At 31.6% G+C, this 10270-nt stretch overlaps 1 long non-coding RNA gene across 1 annotated transcript; it reads left to right on the top strand.

Moving 5' to 3' along the window:
- The first annotated feature begins 8420 nt into the window (after positions 1-8420).
- LOC140442643 (uncharacterized) lies at positions 8421-10020 on the top strand. Its single transcript, XR_011951093.1, has 2 exons — positions 8421-8741; positions 9271-10020. It is a non-coding gene; the product is annotated as an uncharacterized lncRNA (long non-coding RNA).
- Positions 10021-10270: the final 250 nt, after the last annotated feature.

Here is a 10270-nt window from a genome sequence, read left to right as displayed (position 1 = left end):
CACAATGTCAACTGATAAAATGATAATTGTTATTCTTGGTTAGTATTTTCAGACATTTTACAGTGAAAATTTAATTTTGTATTTATTGTCATAAAAATATTTTAAATATGCCAAAATATACCGAGAAGGAACAAAGAGTAATATTAAAATTATTAAATTATTTTCAATTCATTTTTTAGTAGAATGGTTAAAAGGGAGACATATACGTGTTTCAACAACCATGATGAAACTTGAATTATTAGAGATGGTAAATCCTAGCTGATTAAGCCCTTTCCTCGGAATGTATAGAATAGGAATTATGACAAACTGCCGTTCCAATATAATACGCAATAAAAATTTATATACAGAACGGGACCTTTAATATGTAAATTAAAAAACAATTTTGAATTGTTAAAGTTTTTATTCTATATTTAAAAAAAATAACCTTTTCACATTTAACCGATAACGATCCTGCAACTGTCAGATTTAACTAAAATGTCATGCAATAATTCTCAACATTCTTAAGATCCCATATGACGTCAAAATTAGTGACACACTGAAAGAAGGCTTTGGGACAGACTTTACCTACTATTTGGATACTAAGTAAATACATCAAAACAGATACTGACACGTAATGACTAGCACGTAATAAAAAAAATTACGCTTCAGTTCTATAAAAATGTGTAATATCACATAAGCCTTGTAAGTCAGTTGGTCGAGTTTCCAAGGAAACGAATTAACACACGTTATTTTGACAGATTAAAAATTAATAATCTGTCAGTGTAAATATAGTGGTAATATAAATAAAGATAAATAAAATAAGTTCATCGAATAGTGAAGATGAATTTAGTAGCACACCACCCAATGTTATGCAGTTAGCTGCCAACACTACCGAGAACCTATTACCAGAAAAATCTAGAAGAAGATATGAAAAGGTATATCAGCAATTTATGGATTGGCGTACAATAAATAATGAAAATTCATTTTCTGAAAACGTACTCTTGGCTTATTTTGGAGAAATCGCTAATAAATTTAAACCGTCCTCATTATGGGCAGTATATTCCATGCTAAGAAGTAGTATAACTTTGAAAAACAATGTTAATATTGAAAATTACCCGAAATTGCGAGCTTATCTAAAAAGGCAATCAGTATTGATGATTTAAGTACCATGTTATTGGTTAAAATTCCTGATACGAAAACCAAAATATGTAGATCTTTTGATAATTCCGGATCCTATAAAATCTGCAAACAATATCTAGAAATTCGACTACAGATTAGCGATCCGCAAATAAATCAATTTTTTCTTAATTATCAAAGAGGAATATGTACGAAACAGGTGGTAGAATTAAAAAAAAAAAATAGGCGGTGTTCCTAAACAAATAGCCGAATATTTAAAGTTACCAGATCCCAAAATGTAAACAGGTCACTGTTTAAGACGAACTTCTGCCACTGTTTTGGTAGATGCTGGTGGTGATTTAATGGCTCTTAAACGACATGGCGGATGGAAATCTTCAACAACGGCCGAGAGATATGTCGATGAGTCAATAAATAATACGACGTTAACAGCCAATATAATTATAAATTCAATTAAATGTAATTTACAGAACTTTACATACACTGAAAATACCAATATTCAAAAAGAACACACCGTACAGTTTACGTCATCTCACCATTCACCACGTATTATTGAACAACCGCCAAACTCGGATAAGGGTATAGTTATAAATAACTGCCAAAATTTTACAATTAATTATTATAAATAAATGTTTAATTTAAAATGTTCCCGAAATTTGTTAAATAAATAAAAGTTACTTGTTATACTTTTTATTTTTATAAATGAAAATAAACGTAGAAAAAGTATAGTACACAACTTGAGTTGTAAGCTTATTACATGCTTAAAAAATTACTGCGCTCGCCGCTCCGCGGCTCGCGCGCAACTTTTTTAATCGCATGTAATAAGCTTTTTACAACTCTCGTTATGTAATATACTATTTTATATGGGATTAAACAACAGCTGATTGTAATGAGAATTACGTTTTACATTTGTTTCAAAATTTTAATTTGCTATTCGAAATCATTTAAAAAAAAAATAGAAATTAAGAAGTTATTATGCTACATTGTTAAACTTAACAAAGCCACGAGCGAAAATGACGTAGTGATAGTGGTTGTAAAACTAAGACAAGGAACGTTATTTAAACGGATCAAAGATCCGAGTTATTTAGTCCATGCCTCAAAAAATAATTCAACAAGAATAATTCCTGATTCAATAAAACAACGTTACTAAATAAAAAATATACAAAACCCTAATAAAACCCTAATAAAACCATTTCTCACATACCTGAATACTCTCTAAAAGTGAGAAAAGTTTATTAGCTAGCTTTGGAAGAAAAATGTTGCGACATATAGACAAAGGCACAAAAGAAAATTCGAATTTGTCAAAGAAGATATAACTTTGAAACATTCATTAAAATAGGACAGCTGCGTCGGATGGGACATGAAAAGAAAGGAAAAAGGTCAAATGACAAACAAAATAAGCAAACAACTCCTAGTAGAACAAAAAGATGAGGAAGGCCAAAACTAAGACCCATCGAACAAATAGAAAATAGTAGAACATCAAAGAAAAAAGCACCAAATACATCAGAATGGAAAAGAATCCTGGAACAGGCCAAGACTCAAAAAGAGTTGTCGACTCAGTAATGATGATGACGATATTTAGATGGAGTATGTACAAGGATGTATTTATCTATGTACAACTTATATTTTTAAGGATGTATTTATTGAGTAAAATTAAGAGCAAACAAACATTAAGGTCTAACCTTTTCAGTCCTTTTTTATACTCTAATGTCTAAGGATCTTATAGCACAACCTAACTTATTAGGTCGTAAGCTATACTTGTAATATTTAGGACTAAAGAGTGTAATTATTTATTAATTAAATTTTCAAACAAATAAAACTAAAAGATAAAAAAAGCCTATAAAAATTTTAATATTTAAAAGTCAACCTCATAAATACTATTACAATTACGAGCAAGTTTCGGTTTAGTAGACATTTCTTTTATGAACACAGGTGGCTTCTAGTATAGCGACGCCAATGTGGAGTATTCAACGATTTTTGACTTCTACAACCTAATTTAAGGCCGGAGAACTCTTTTCAGACAAACTAAATATTTAAATGAGGGCCGAAGAGCTGTCTTAATAAAATTCTGGAATTATAGTGGTAATTTTAACAAGATTTACTTGCGGAGGTCGTAAAAATATCCTAACTGACGGCTGGATTGTATGAAGATGGATACAAAGGGAAGATACCTAATAAAATTCATAACAATTTCGGAAAATAATAGTTTTTTTTTGGTAATCAAATTTGATTAAGATGTCTACATTATTTTCGTATATATTAGGAAATCTATTTGATAATATGATAAGTAAAATGTGTATTTCTTAAATGCGAGAAAAAATATTAAAAAAATTAATAATGAAATGGAGATTTGAATAGATAAATATTTAAATATAAATATAGTAAATAATAACATAAAAATAATTAGAAATAGTTACTTCAACCGCCATCTTCAATCAGACGATTGAAATGTAATTAATGCTTATAGTCCTTTTTCATCATATTGATAGCACATTATGTATGCAAATCCTCAACAGGTCAAAAAACCATAGGCGTCACCCTATACTTGTTTTGAAATAAATAAAAAAAAAAATATTTTAAGATGCCGTCAACAATTCATTATCTTTTAAAAAATCTTCTTAAGTAAATCCACAAGGAAAATAATTCCTGCAGCTGGCTGTATACCACGTATAACAAAAGAGGTTAGTCTTTGTATGTGGGTATATTTTATTTTATAAATACCCTTAAAAGGGCAACATTAAAAGCACGAACGTTTTCGGAACAACTGTTCCATCATCAGGTTAAAATACAGGTTACCATGCCTGAGCCACCAAAATATTTGGGTAAAAACCCTTTAAAATGTAATGTGTTACCAAAGATTGTACATGATGTTAATAATATTATATGATGTTTAATATTTTAATTAAATTTTACTTCAGGTAACATACACCCATGCTTAAGTGAGTTCCAGTGTCCGGAGAGTAAACCTCTTCAAACGGACTTTAGCTGGTAACTGATTGATAAGAAGATACCCATTCTTAAGTGTCTACTAATCTCACTATACCTTTGTGCGTAAAAAACGTCGGTATATATGCCACACGATTATTGTTAATTATGCACGGGTGATTAACGAGAGAATTCAATGTTTCACGAAATAAATTAATGTAAACAGTAATTTAAAGGTGATTATTGTTTTTTATACAAGTTATCGCCTGACACAAAAAGAATACCTTCTTTGAACGATTACCTGGAATTACTGATAAAGCTTTACTAATGATAGTTTAGGTAGTTTTTATGCCACATTACAGCTTATGCCAATAATATAAATTAGAAATTGTTTGCATCTTCCATTTAGTTTGTAGATGTATATTGTTAATGTCTTACCTACCTACGTTTTTGATGTCGATATTTTGCTATTTGCATTTAAAAATGACGTCGACAACAGGTTTTATCCCGGTTAAGTGTAGTTTTAAAGGTGCCTTTAGTCTAAGAGAGAAAAATATAATATTAAATGTACACGATGCACTTGTACATCAACGCCCTTTAAGTAATGTTCGTGAAATCGGTAACATGTGTTCAAATATGACAGGGGTTGGAGAAGCAACAATTTATAGATTCCTAAAAGAAAGAAAAGGAGGAACTGTTTCATCTCCCAAGAAGAGTGGAGGGAGTAATCCCTTGGAAATTGAAGAAATACATAAAAACATGATAAGACGCAGCGTCCACTCATTTTTTTTAACAAAGAATTTCCAACATTGGACAAAATCCAAACATTAATTAGAGAAAACGAAGAGTTACCAATCACAAGCAACACGAAATTATGGGGACTATTGAGAGAGATGGGATTTCGTTGGCAAAAGAATAGAAGAAAATCCGTTTTAATTGAAAAAGATTACATTGTATGTTGGAGACGAGATTATTTAAGAACTATTAAAAAGTACCAAGAAGAAGGGAAACCAATTTTTTATTTGGACGAGACTTGGCTAAATGAAGATTATACTGTACCATATCTATGGGTTGATACAAATGTGAAAAGTTCCCGTCAGGCATTTATCGAAGATGTATCTACTGGAATAAACAATATTCTCGTTGGAAAAGGACGCATACTCATAATAACCCATATTGGAAACGAATACGGTTTTGTCAATGGTGGATTATTAAGTTTTGCCTAAAAATCAACCAAAGATTACAACGAGGAAAGGACTTCTGACGTTTTTGAAGAATATTTTAAGCAAATGTTGGATTTAATTCCAAAAAATTCTGTCATAGTCATGGATAATGCTAGTTACCATTCAAGACTAGCAGAAAAATTGCCAACAATGGCATGAAAAAAAGGAGAGATAATCGAATGGTTGGATAAACAAGCAATTAAGTACAAGGAGAGTTCGATAAAAAAGGAATTATTACCTATTGTAAGGCAACATAAAGCAGCTTATAAGAAATATATAATTGATGAAATGGCATTAAACCGTGATGTAATTATTTAACGTTTACCCTCATACCACTGTGATCTAAATCCGATAGAAAATATATGGTCTCAAGTAAAGGGTGAAGTCGGACGCAACAACAAAACTTTTAAATTAGAAGACTTACAACAATTATTAGAACATTGCTTATCAAAAGTAACTCCAGAAAATTGGAAAAATGCTGTTAGTCATGCTCACAAGGAAGAAAATAAAATGTGGAATTTGGATAATATGACTGATGCAATACTGGAACGGGTAATAATTAACATTGGAGTTGAAGATTCCTTAGATTCTGAAGAAAGCAGTGAATCTGAAATGGAATTTGATTAAAATAATATTCATTTTTTTACAAATCGGACCCTGTTACGGCCACAAATTATTTTATATATAACCAATAAAATAAACATCTTACATTTGTCCAATATCAAATCTTCAGAATTCATATCCGAAATTGGACAGTATAATTTTATCACCCAGTAGACCGAATGAATCTATTTGTTATTAAATACACACACCTAGTTAATTAGGTTACATACACATTTGGTCAATTATAAATAATAATTTGGACATCAGTCAAAAGTACTGACAAAGTTAAACAATTTACATAAATTAAATACACATATCACGCTAGGTACGCGAAAAATATTGACCCAAATAGAATTTATATAAAACTAATATCTCTTGACTAGAGAAGCATTCAATCAATATTCACTCAACGAACATATAGTCTTCAACGATCAACTTCATCAGTCTCTACTCAAAGTAATCCCGGGTCTACACCCATAGTGTACGTCTCAACAATAAACTCTGCTACTATTATTTGGTGTTTCCATTACAACAGAACGAACATCTTCACTGAGCCAACGAAGGGGATTTTGTTCATGGTCCTATCGAGAAACAGAATACTTCAAGGAAGTTTGAGAGAGCCTATACAGTCCACGCCAGCAACACCCTCAGTAGCAGAGAGAGACCACTAGACCCGGGAGAACGAGAGCAGTACCAAAGCCAAGAGCCATACTAGAGCCGAGAGCAGTACCAGAGCCGAGAGCAGTACCAAAGCCGAGAGCCATACTAGAGCCGAGAGCGGTACTAGAGCCGAGAGCGGTACCAAAGCCGAGAGCGGTACTAGAGCCGAGAGCGGTACCAAAGCCGAGAGCCATACTAGAGCCGAGAGCGGTACCAAAGCCGAGAGCCATACTAGAGCCGAGAGCGGTACCAGAGCCGAGAGCAGTACCAAAGCCGAGAGCCAGACTAGAGCCGAGAGCAGTACCAAAGCCGAGAGCCATACTAGAGCCGAGAGCAGTACCAAAGCCGAGAGCCATACTAGAGCCGAGAGCAGTACCAAAGCCGAGAGCCATACTAGAGCCGCAGAGCAGCCAAAGGACAGGACCGATTGCAGAACCCACCAGAAGCGAGGGATCCTCAACGTCTAAGAACACAAAAAACCGTAAGTTTTTGAATAATTACAAAATCTTCCAACTTTTACAATCTTACAATTTAACAAGTTTTTTTTTTATTACAATTTAACAATTTAGAACAACAATCTCCACTCTATCAATCGTATAATAATGTACTTTAGAATGCATACCATTTAAATAATACAGAGAATTGATAAAACAAAAATAAACGTCATTCACAACTATAATTAACTAAACAGTAATTTTGTATGACAATTTGAAAAAAGAAACGTTCATACATATAGCTTGCTTTAATTACAATTAAATATTTTATTTCGAAAAATTAAAATAATTACGTAGCAAATAATTTCATTTATTTTGATAACAATATATATATATATATATATATATATATATATATATATATATATATATATATATATATATATATATATATATATATATATGTATATATATCATTATAAGAGTGTGTGGATTACATCTTGACCTACCTCAATGCAAAGAATAGCACAGCAGGCAAGGTCAAACTCATATTTCGCTAAATTGCACATTCCGATAGAAAAGAAAGTGTTATAATACAGGTATACTTATTTAATACATAACGTACATTTAGTATTGTCTAATATATTTACCGCTGAATGTAAAAATTTTTAAAATAATCATGGAGAGTCTATACGTTAAGCAAGCGGAATTAGGAACAGAAATAGTGAAACTCGTTTCAAATACAAAAAAGGATTCCCAATCTCGGAAAAATCAACAATACATCCGGGATAGACAGGAAAAATTAGAAGAATATTGGGCAAAATTTTTAAATAACCACGAAAAGCTGCTAGAAGGGGTATAACGAAAGAAAAATATTTTGAAACAAAATACTATGATCAGGTATTTAAGACATACATTGAGGGGAAAACCCTGTTGGAAGAATATGGAAGGGTGCTGAAAAGAGGAAAAGCACCGAAAGTAAAGGAGATACAGATAAGAAAACAAAGAATCGAGGAATTATTACGGCCAGAAAATGAACAAGACTTGCAGGAGGATGAAGAATTGCAGTCAGAGTTAAGAGAATACATGGAAAAGGTGAATACACTAATGATTAAAGCAGCAGTAAATGAGGAACTGGACGCTACAGATATTGGAGAAGTAGAGAGAATAAATCATCTAAAGAGGAAAGTCAGGGAAGTTTTAAAGAAAATAAGGCCAGGAATGCAACGGCCAGAAAGCACACAGAGGAGGGACGGTGTGACATTGCCGCAGGTAAAAATCCCTGTGTATGAAGGCAGATATGAAACGTGGAGAACTTTCCACGATCTGTTTACTAAAGTAATACATGAAAACGACCAGTTATCAAACGCAGAAAAAATGCAGTACTGTAACGAGTCCGTTACTTAAATAATCGTTTACCTTCTTTTTGTGACTGGAATCTTTTAATTTAACTCTAAATTAAATTCATATTAAAATATTCTTAAACTAAATATTTAAATAACTCCCAGTAAATTTTATTTTCTGATATTGGCATTAAACTGCGCCCTCAGCGGTGAAATTCTGAAAGTACATTTATTCTGCGACGTGTAAAATCTCAACTTGTCACTTGTTAACTGGATGTGAGTGAATAAACATCTCAGAGTAGAGCGGCTGGGAGTCCATTTTTTTTCCCGAATTTAGTTTAAGTTTATTTTTTATGTGAAGAGCTGTTATTTTAGAAGAAACCATTTGAGTTATTTTGTTGTTTTGTACGAGGATATTTTCAGTTGGATCACCCTAGCCGGTAAGATAACATTACAAATAAATTATAAGGAAAAATCCTTCATACCATCCGCCATTGTTAGTAAAATTCAGACTTATTTTAATTTCGTCTTTGATAGGTATCTCATATATTTGATACATGTTATATTTCACCTTATTTCATTAAGGAAAAGTTTTATACCTAAATAAATTATAAGTATTAGATTCTATATCTATCTCAAATTTTTATTTCCTTTCAAGAGTTAAAGTAAACAATTATGTATTTCAATTTCATACCATTTAAACCGGCTAATATTTCTTTTTTTTTCTATTCTATTTAATATAAAGATCATGTTTTCCGTTAAAATTATCTATTTAATATATCCATACATTATAAAAACATTGTCACACCATTCGAAGGTCACTATTTACCGAAAACCATTAAGGTTTTTATTTCAATTTAAGGTCACTTGCTGACATTTTTTGTATCGCCTTCCAAGGTTGATAACCCTTGTGTTTTTCCTTAACTTTTGTATGTACAAAAACTTGGAGTAACACAACTGTTTTTTTAGCCTACTCAAGAATCCAGTTACAAGTCAGGGGAAGAATTATTTTTTAGTTGGGGTTATACTTAATAAAGATAAGGGGAAGGAGTTTCAAGTTGGTTTTTTTATGGGAAATTAAGAAGCAGTTTAAAGGGACGTATTTGTCCAATAGTACCTGATCCAGGGAATACAGGTTTGGTATCTTGTTACCACCTGAGTCCAGTTCTCCACTCTTCGAGGGAAACCGACAGGAAGAACTGACTTATTTTTTTTTATTATCATTCAATTACTTTAAATAATTTTTTTATGTCCTCTTCAAGGTTTAACTTTTGGTTCAATTTTTAATAACAAAAACTATCCTTAATAATAAATATTTTCAATTTTTCCTAAAAAAAACATTTTATCATTGTAATTTAATTTAATTATTTATTGTTTACCAAGGGATGAGGTTATAACTCTCCCTTGAATTTCTCTTTGTTAGGTTATTGTGTGCACACATATCCCGGAGAATTTTTACTTAAAAACCTAAACAATTTTTGAACGAAAACTAACTATTAGTGAGTAGTATATAATTATATTTATTATTTATACATTATTTTTGGATCTAACTTTTGTCACAATTTGAAATTTTTAAGGGGTAAATTGTTTTATAATTATTCAGGGATTTTACTGTAAATATAGATAAGTTAATTGTATATAAGAGGTGATGGGTCATATATAAGTGTTTAAAATAGTCTGTACATAAAATTGGTATTTATTAAAGTTGGGTTAAAACAATTCAATATTTCAATTAATACCTATCTTTCATATTTCAGCAATACAAGATATCTCGGAAGAAAACATTTAACTTCCTGGCGCCCAACCATTCACTAGAGCAGCTTTTATTTTTTTCATCTGTTTATTTCTTGGTGGTTTTCTTGTCATTAATTCTTATATCTTACGGTCTCTGTAGGGCATGCAAATTGGCCGAATCCTTCTTTGAGTGTCAAGTGGTCATTCTCCTGCATAGTCGCTAGCCAACACTTAA

This window comes from Diabrotica undecimpunctata, chromosome 6, assembly GCF_040954645.1.
Source record: "Diabrotica undecimpunctata isolate CICGRU chromosome 6, icDiaUnde3, whole genome shotgun sequence".
Taxonomy (NCBI): domain Eukaryota; kingdom Metazoa; phylum Arthropoda; class Insecta; order Coleoptera; family Chrysomelidae; genus Diabrotica; species Diabrotica undecimpunctata.
Note: the sequence above shows the minus strand (reverse complement) of the source record. Positions and strands in the feature narration are given on the sequence as shown.